Here is a 9957-nt window from a genome sequence, read left to right as displayed (position 1 = left end):
TTGTTTTCCAAACTGCTGAAAATTTTGTTCCCAGCTTTTCTGTGAGCTCCTCAGATCTGCTCCTACTCTTGCCAGTGTTCTCGGACCTGGCTGTTTCCTAATGAAGTGATGGAACTTGGGGCGTTTGCATAAAATGCAAAGGGACTGATGGGAATAATCCCAAACTGGGCTGAGAAGGAAGAAGAACGAGCAAGCCATATTACATCAATGGACTGGTAGTTTTGTTTTCTCAGACCCTCACACAAAACATATAAGCTACCTGCAAAACCTAGAAAAGAACACTCAGAGGATTTATTAATACAGAAAAGGGTCTCAAAGGTATTTTTACTCCACATTTTCTATATTCATAATACTATTACTGAACCTAACATACTTTTGGTGCAGGATTCCTCAGAGCTGAAACCACTGACAGGAGACTATTTGCATTTGCTGACACTGAAACTATCTTTTTTCCAGAGATAGTTTTGCTTTGGAGAAAGTGGTATTTTCAAGTTACAAACCTGAAACTCTTTCAGCGGAAAACTCCTGATCACTTTGAAGAATGAGCTCCTAAAAGGACCCTGTAGCCTGCACACTGGATTAGCCTGACCCTCTGGCATCTGCTGGCTTCCTGGCAAGCCTTTGCAGGTGGCTCCCTCTCCTACACCAGCGTGCCCCTGGAAACTTTCACTTGCTCTCTCTCCCTCCGCTAGCTGTACTTTGGGACACAGAGCAGCAGCTGGGGAATGTGCTGAAATCCATCTTTCCCCAAACCACAATGTTTGCTGATGCCGTTTGGTTCTATCTGATAAAACACAAACAGCAAGACCTGCTCCACTCTCTTCCTCCCTCTGACGGAGGAATGAGCTCAGCACGCCCTGGCGTCTCAGCCAAATCCCGCGGGGGTCATATAATCGCATTCCTGCTCCGTCTGCCTCAGTTACCCCACTTGGACATGTTATGTCTCCGTGCTTCCTGTTGTGGCATCCTCGGCATTCCCCACCACACTGCAGCCACATTGCTCCTCCGTGTGCGTCACGGCCCAGGGCTCGCTGCTGGCGCACATGCAGGCTGGCAGGGCCACCGGGATGCATTCCTGGGATAGACAGGTAAAAGCTCCTTCAGAGCTATTCTGAACCCAGCACTGCTCAGTCAGGGCGTATCTGGGGACACGAACGTGTTTGATTCTTGCCTTGGCACCGTATTGACAGAAGGAGACCACGGGGGAGTCTGGGTTTAGTGCTGATTTTAGGGGATCAATGGGATCTACCAAGAGGGCATTAGGCTCCTTGTGCAGTTTGCTATTGGAAGCTTAGTGAGTGTTTTAGAAAGAGCACAAAACTCATGAGTGCTGAAAGCTGCTGTAAAAACACCTCCTAATAAGCAAATTAACACCAGATTCCCAAATCTCGTGAGCCAGGGTTCTGCATGAGACCCTAAATGATGGGAAAATCTATTTTAAGGATGTTTAGGGAACTTCTCAGGATGTGACAATTTTAAAATTTTTTTGTGTGTACTGAATATAATATTTTGTGCACTGGTGCAAGCACAATCTCTGCTCAGTACCCAGTGCCTGTGCAGACACACAAGGTGGTGAAAGATGGTGGGTAGGGGTCTCTTCTTTGGGGAAGTGTGAGAGAGGACATTCCCTGTGGAAGCATCCACGTTCAGCAAATATCACTGTCTTGCTTCACAGGTGAAAATATATTAAATACAAGCCCCTCGATTTTCAAGGTCCAACTGATCTGTATTCTTGTCCATTTAAATATGTGGGTGAATGAGTGAGTAGTACATCAGTGATTGGAATAAGAGATGGGAAATGGTGCAAATAAGGACATTGGACAGAGTACAAAGAATACCATCAATAATGTGATATCATTGCCGGCCTTGCAGAAAAAGTCATACAGATAAAATATGCCATTACTAAGTTGCAAAGTATCAATTTTTTTTTTTCCATTAGGACTTATAAATGCCTTCAGGTCTGTCTGCAAAATATTCATCAGTTGTTGGCTTTTTACTTGCCTGGTTGCATCCTGTCCTGGGGCCGCATCCTTCAGGCCGGGAAGGCTGAGTCTGTGGATGGGCAGGCTCTTTCCTCATCCCATCCCCACGGAGGACTCTGGTCCTGTTTTTGTGCTTCTGGTCCTGTTTTTGTGCTGCACAGATGATGGGAGGTGTAGTGACATTAGCCTGGAAACAGACAGGAGCGTGCTATGTTGCAGCCACAGTGATGCTCCTTGGGTTGCCTTCCACCATGGAAAATCTGACAAATGAATTTAAAAAGGGGAAAAACAGTCAGATAGAGTGGATAGAGGAGGTCTGGCTTAAACAAGGAAGGTGCAGCTCAGCCCTACCTGCCATGGACATGCCTGAGGGTAGCCAGGGACACACACACTGAAAATCACAATAAATATTGGGTGGAAAGAAGGGAGACTCCATTGTTTGGCTCCTCTTCCCTCCCATCCTGCTCCTGTTTGTACAGTCCCCATAATGACACATCTATCTTGGCCTGCTGGACTTTACACTCAGGTGTATGTGTGCTTTGGGCGCTGACTTCAGGGCCCAAAATTAGAAAGACGATGAAAAGAAAACACATTTCCAACACTGCTTAGCTGGAACGAAAGCATTTCTGCTACCCTGCCTGACATCCTGGCTGGCAGGAGCACCCACTGGGTCCCAGCCCCACTGCCCAGGCACACAGCCAGTCTCTCCTCACCAAGGAAAGCAATAAATTATTGCTTGTATGGTAGAGCAGGGACCCAATCCCACCATGCACACTGGAATAGGCAGACCCCAGCCCTCCTACTGGCCATGCAGAGCAGCTGGTAGACCTGGAAATATAAAAGCAAGCTAGAGGCAGGCAGAATAACCTGTTCCCAAAACCACTGTGGGATGCTCAGCCTCAGGAATGTGCAAGCTTTAACTGTCCCAGAGCTGTAAAGTACTGGAGGAGAATGGCTTACCTGGGCTGTGGGTTTGCCATCTCTGTGGTGCTGCCCCAGCAAAGCCCTGCCACATGGTGAGAGCCAGCCACAGGGAACCTCACAGTGGGTGAGGAGGGTCTTTGGGTGGCTGGGGGATCTGGGAGAAGCTTCTGACTAGTTGCCAGGCATTAAGAGTGGCAGAAGTCATTGCTCAGAACTTCACTTGTACCTTGAAAGTGTTCTGGTGTCCAAGCTGATCATCAGCCAGCGAGAAGCTGTGCCAAAAGCTGAACCAGAAAGGGGGACTTTGATAGGAAGAAAAAATCAAACTCAAATCTGTCCCTTCTGCCCATGTCTCCCCAAGGTGGAGGTGAGAATCTGTCAAAGGGCTCAAATAGAAGTGTAGCTATTGCAGAGATGTTCAAACTGGACCCAGCTGTATGATGAGGCAGGGACCATCCTCCTGTCCCATCTCTTCAACCTGCAAACTCCCAGCAGATGGCTGAGACTGAGGACACATGCAGATGGAGAAGGTTGTAAGAACACGGATTTTGCTGATTTGGGCTCCAGCAACTCTGTTTTTCCTCATCTAAAAACTCAAGAAAATGCATTGCCCCACAGTTGTTTTGCACGAGTAGCACTGGAACAATCAGTTTGGAGTTTTGTGGAAGGGGAGGGAGATGTAAGTACAACTTAATCTGATATTTGTTTGATATATTTGTTTGATATAGCCAGTGATTACAAATCTTGTGAGGTATGTGTAATGGTCCAACTGTAAGATATGTGTAATAGCCTTACCACAGGAGTCTTTGAAAATAACACTGCAGGGGTGATGTCAGCTTTACTTTAAACTTAAGCATCTACTGAACATCTATGGCATGAACATGGCATCAAGACACCAAGAAGGTAATGTCAAGCCCTCACAGGCTAGGAAATTAGAGACTTGAGATGTGTATTGCATATCTTTCATTTCAAGTTGCCAAGTGCAAGACATGAGAGATTGGATGAGCAGAGGTTGTCAGCCTTTGGGACTGGACATGGGGCCAGCCAGAGCCACGCTGAGTATGCATAAAGAGCTACAAAAAAGCTAATAAGGACAATGGAAATTTATATGGCTCGCAGTAGGTAACACAAGGAGTGGTTACACTTTGCTGATAGTCTCTTGGTGCCTTATTTCCCTCACTCTGAAATTAGGATGATGGTTTGCTCATATCTCACAGGTAAGCCACAAAGACACATTCATTAAACTCGGGGTAATATTTGTAAAGGGTGCAGACATTGGGATGAGACCCTCACAGAAACACCCAGAAACTAAAGCCTAAGTTAAGACAATATTTTCTAAGTGGGACACATCCATCTTGTGACAATGTTTAGTTGCAGTGACTTTTATCTCTGCTATGCCAGTCAAGGCACTAAATCATTGCATTTGATGGATGCTGGGGCAGCACGGCCACAATTGCTCATTGTCAGGCTGATACAAAGGTCAGAGCTTTGCTAAGCTTTGGATCAAAATCCAAACCAGTCCCTGTCACGTCCCTCAGGTTTGAAAGAACAATAAATTTACTAATTTAGCTTTAGCGTTCGGTAGTAGCTGGTGCCACCTTTCTCTGTTTCTCCTGAGAAAATAAACCCAGCATCACCATCCCCAAAGCAGCACCGTGATGCTGCAATATGCTGTTAACCTTCACAGCACAAGACAAAGGCTCTGGGGGGAAGGTGAAGGAGGGCAGGAGTTTGTGGGATGACTCAAAGGCTCTGCAACACCTCCCTTGCTGAACTAGAGACAGTTTCATGGAAGTGGCTGTGTGTCCCTGAGCTTTGTGAGGGGTGATGATGCTGGTGAATCAGACCCTAGATGCTCACTGGAGCCTCCCACAGCTGTGGTTCAGTGGCAAGGACACTGGTATTGAAACGACAGAAAAAAAAGGGATCACTCTTTTGGGGTGACCACTCTAGTGGGGATCACCCACTACTGTGGCTCACCCTTAATCCTTTAAAAACGAGTATACAGTCTCCAGCATTATAATTAGCCCAGATGTTTCAAGAAAGATGCAAAAAGTAGGCACAGATAAACCATCTCTGATTCTCTTAATACCAAAATATCTAAATATCTTTTTTTTTTAATTTCCTTTTCCAGCTTTGATCAACAGGTGCTACTCTGAGGTTGTTGATACCACTGTTGCCTAAACACACATATCCCCCATTTCCTTTTGAATATGGATGTATTCTTGGAGGAGCCCGAGGAGATCACTGAACCACACGACACATCCAAATTGGAGATGGACAGAGGGAGTGAGAATGAAGCCAGAGGAGGAGTGGATAGGATGGGGGCATGAGAGACTGGGGCCTATGGGAAGGTACAATTGTGGCAGAAATGGAGGAAGCACTGTGGACTTTATTCTCTGTCTGCGGGAACATCAACATTGAAATCTCTGCTTGGATCTGGATTTGTTGACACAAAATCCAGTGCCCAAACGTGGGGGGTTGGAAGCAGTTTACCTGTTACATTCCCAGTGCTATCTCAGGAACACAACTCCACAGGCTGCAGCAGTTGTAGTATATCTGTCTGCCTCTTATCTAGTGTGTAACCTTCTGGACTGAAGACACAATGTACTGTCTATCCTTTCTGTGATAAAAATAAAGCATATAAAACACACACATATACACACACACACACAATCCCAGGCCAAAAATTCCCTTAGGGGAACATACTGTGACTAGATAAGAAGCTACTAGCTGGCACGTAGTTACCTCTTCATTTCCTAACTGGGACACTCAGGGAAGGGTGGAGTTGGTGCTGGTGAGGGGCCACAGGAGAAGGGGGAGAGAGAGATGTCATGGGATGGATAGCAAGATTAAAAAAAGAGCCATGGAAAGAGCCAACTCAAGGAAAAAGAAGTCAAAAGCAGGCTGGACTTACTCCAGGCTTTCATAACCCCTCCAGCCAGCTATAAAATCTGACAATTTTTGGGCCATGGGCAGCAAGCCCTGCTAATGCTGTCCTGAGGGACTGAATAGGAGGTCTTTGGGGCTCAGAGCATCAACTTCTAGGTGAGATAAAAATTGAAAAACCTTCTGGAAACTGGAAATCCTCCTGGAAAACTCCTGGAGAGCTGGCAGGTGTATCATGCATGGCAGTGCGTGTTGTTGGTGCTTCACACACCGCACCTTCTGAAGGTCAACTTTCCAGGTGGGAGCAATCTGGTCTCTTCTGGAGGCTGATTTTTCCATCTCTCCTTTACTACTGTTTCCCTTCAGTGGTCCTGGTAAATTTGTGGGTAATATTTTCTTCTGAATGAGAGGTGTGATGTTGTAGTGCTAGGTTTGGTTTAGCAAGCTGCAGCTTTCCCTGAGAGCTCAGCAGGGCTGCTTAGGGCAGTGTGACCATGGTCGCCTTCCCACAGTCCATTTCGGACGGCTCCGCACTCTTGATCTGGCAGCTCTCAGCTCTACAGCCCAGTGACGGCGAAGCAGGCGAGAAGGGTCTCCCCATGAGGGTTTCAGAGGACTTTTAATGGTTACATCTTGTCCTGGTGACACCCAAAGGCAGAGAGACCTCGTGATCCGGGCACAGGGGGGTTTTTTCAGGGGCTCAGGGGCAGTACATGGGTGGGGTTGGGGTACAGGAACTAATAGGGAGATCTTGAGGGAGTCGCCAGGGCTAGGGGCAGGGGAAAGTGGGGGGAACAATATGGGATCAGAAAAGCAGTGGGTGAACAGATCACCACAGTCTGACTGGCATCACCTCCTGGGCACATGGGGAGGCTCTGCTGCCAGGTCCTGAGAGCTGTGTCCAACACATCAGAGGCTGGTGGGATTTGGGAAACACTGAAGAAAATAGAGCTTTGGAGGAAAGGTGGAAAGAGAAGGGAAACCAGACGCTCACCATGTTTATGAAACAAACCTTGCTGGAGATCCTGAGCCCAACTCAGCATCCAAGGCCACCAAACTCATACCCACTGCTCAGTTTTTCACTCACTCTGGGTTCTCTTTGTAGATCCAAAGCAATAGAATGGATGAAGGAGAATTGCAATCATAATCAATCCTTATCACCAGTGTTTACACAGTGCTTAAAAACTGTCAGAACCACACCAGTGCTTCCTTTCCTATCAACAACTTCTGCTGGCTCCAGGGCTTGGCAACCAGCAAGGCAGCAGCAGCTCCCACATCGTGCTTTTGTATTATTCTGCATCCAGGAAACCCACCTTCAAATATCTCCCTTCCTCAACATCTCTTGCCCTCAAGCACCTTCAGAGAAAGCAATTTTTCTAAATCCAGCAGCTGGATGAAATTTTTGGTTTATCTTTCCTTTGGATCAAGGTGATGGCCTGGGTTGTAACCTGCCCCTGCCTTGATGCTCTCTGCACTGGTAAGGCAATTGTCCTGGTACCCTGCCAAGGATGCATTTTACAGGTGTCTGCTGGCTGGAGGATGCCAGCAGCCCGAAAGATCACCAGTTGTGGGCAGGGCTCTTTGGAAACATTTCCACAACTAACTGGCTTAGATAGTGGAGTAAAACATGCATTTCCCAAAAGAGGGCATCTCATTTTCACTTTGATGGATGGGCTCAAGTGTTGAGTCAGAATGAAAAGATAATATTTGTGGAAAGCCCACATACTTCAGAAGAACTTAAACCTTCTTTTTCCTTTGGTCTCTTTGTAGTATTTTTAAGAAAACGTTAACTCAAATTTTAAGAACTGTGCTAGGATGGAATAGGAAAACATTTGGTTCTGAAAATGTCAATATTACATATTTGGACATTTTCTGTGTTTGTTTTTTTAAAACAAACAAAACAAAACATTGAAATTTATACTGGCTTTGCTAAAAATGTCAGTTCCATCAAAATGACATTTTGCAATGAGAAACTGGTTTATGCTTCCCCCCTTTTTTTGCTGACTGCTCGCACTTTCTTCAGAAAAAGTGTCCGTCTGGCTTTTACTGGGAACAAACACTTTGTGTGCATCCAGGGGCATTTGCACGTGCAAAAATGCCTTTCGTGTTGGTGCCTGCATGGCAATGCACATACCAGGAAAACATTCCTGCTCATGGAGCCTTCGCCTGCAACTTGCTTGGATTGAGTGAAGAACTGAGCTGCGGCCAGCTCATGAAATAAATTCAAGCATCCTCAGCCACGTGGACCAGCCTTCCCAGGGGGGAGACGCAGCCCTTTACTCCTGTGCTGCCAGATCCAGCACCGGTGCCAGCCAGGCCCTGCTGCTGCCCTGCAGTAAAGCCACCTGGCCTGTGGGCCCTTGGGCAGGGCCAAATCTGCACCGGCCCTGGGCACTCCGGCAGGAGGCTGTGAGAAAGGACAGCTCGGGAGCCATCATAAACACAGGTTGCACTGTGAGCACCAGTCAGTCTGCAGACCGCTTGAGTCAGTGAGGCGTACTTCCCATGGGAACTCTTAGTCCTGGCTAACTTGAGGCAGGACCAATTAGAGCAGGGAGTAAATACACTTAGCATGCTCAGGAAAATACATCTAAAGCTGTTTATACACATTCCTTTGGACCAGTCAGCAACAAAAATGTCCTTACAGCTGTTTCCTCCTTCCTTTCTTCCCCCTCTCTCTCTGTGCTGCTTCAAAAATAAAGCTCGCTGGCCTCACCTAACCCTTGCTGGGTTTACTCCTATTCACTCCCAAGTCTGTCAGGTCTTCTGTGACACCAGCCCCTCGACTGATGACCTCCCGGCAGACTTCTAACTGTGGGATTTTTCTGGCTCCCCTCAAGGAGCCAAGAGGAAAATGGAATGCAGTAGGAGCCAAGAGGAAAAAGGTTTGCATGTTTCCTTATAATCAAGGAGCTGATACCTGGTACCAAGTCACCTTCATCACCTCGGGCCACCTTCGTCATCAAGCTGGGATTTTGCGTACAGGGTGCACTTGATTGGTACTAATGGCACGTTGAGAGCCACTGCCAAAGCCATAATCGCTATCTAAAAAGGATGATCTCAGGCGATGGGGCCATGGCCACAGAGACCACTTACAGGGAACAGGGAACCCAGATCTCATGTCCTAGACCACTGTCCAACCCACAGGGTTGTTCTTTTTCCTCATTGATATCACGCTTGACTCAATGTGCGTGTTTCATGACCGGTCACATTAACTACATGGGGCTTTTCCTGTTTTCCAGGTGAGGGACCAAGGCTTTTGTAAGAGAACTCCAACTGAATGACACGGTTGTGCAGCATAAATAGGGTTTGATCCTAAAGAAGATCTTCCCATTAAGCTTTGCTGTGAACCAGTATTTTGTTTTACCAAAAAAAGTGAGGTACTCTAATTTGGATTCACTCAAGATCAGAAGGGTTTTCTCTTCAAAGCCAGGATAAAACCTGAATATGACTAAATTCTCTATGAAAAAAAACCCAAACTTTTTTCTTTAAAATCTAGACAAGACTAGTTGGACTTACTTACTTTATATTTCATATTACTTATTGCACCACATTTTAAAAAGTTGCTTCAGGATTTTTAAAATAGCACTTTTCATACTAAAAATATTTCAAGATACTTGGAGTATTGACAGAGCTGCATTGTCCAAAGTAAAACTTGCTCTTCCTGTGTTTGCCCTACCAGCTGTTTGGTGATTTTGTATGTGGTACAACTGAGGTGTCGGAGTGACAGCACCTCCAGAGCTGGGCAGGCAAGAGGGAGAGATTAATCTCCCCCAGCCAACAAGGATGGGCAGGGCTCTTTGGTTTCCAAAGCTTTCTCCTACTGATCCAGCTGTGGTTAAATGGCTGGCTGATATCTGCCAGACAAACTGGAGGCCAGCTCAGAGGAATCCAGTAGGCGTTGAAGTCACAAGTCCAAGTTTCTGGAAAGAAGCCTCTGCCAAGCTCAAGGAGGCTGAGACAGAGCATCTGGCTGAAACACACACGTGTGCATGCACACACACACACATGCACACACAGCAATTCTCAGAGCTGGGCTAGTTCAGCATTTGCTCAGAGTACTTTAAAGCTTAATTCCAGTGATCGCAGTGGCTTTGTGAGCACATCTCACTAATGGAGCAGTTCCAGGCTTTATTTGGTCAACCCTCTCCACCTTCCCTCA

The 9957-nt window shown here is 46.6% G+C and overlaps 1 long non-coding RNA gene across 2 annotated transcripts in view; it reads right to left on the bottom strand.

Moving 5' to 3' along the window:
• Nucleotides 1-2006: 2006 nt before the first annotated feature.
• LOC116445869 overlaps nucleotides 2007-9957 on the bottom strand; it is a 121936-nt gene continuing 113985 nt past the window's right edge. For both annotated transcript variants that reach the window (XR_004240916.1, XR_004240917.1), the window contains exon 4: nucleotides 2007-2242. This is a non-coding gene — a long non-coding RNA (uncharacterized LOC116445869). The remainder of the gene's footprint in view (nucleotides 2243-9957) is intronic.

Source organism: Corvus moneduloides, chromosome 6 (assembly GCF_009650955.1).
Source record: "Corvus moneduloides isolate bCorMon1 chromosome 6, bCorMon1.pri, whole genome shotgun sequence".
Classification (NCBI taxonomy): Eukaryota; Metazoa; Chordata; class Aves; order Passeriformes; family Corvidae; genus Corvus; species Corvus moneduloides.
Note: the sequence above shows the minus strand (reverse complement) of the source record. Positions and strands in the feature narration are given on the sequence as shown.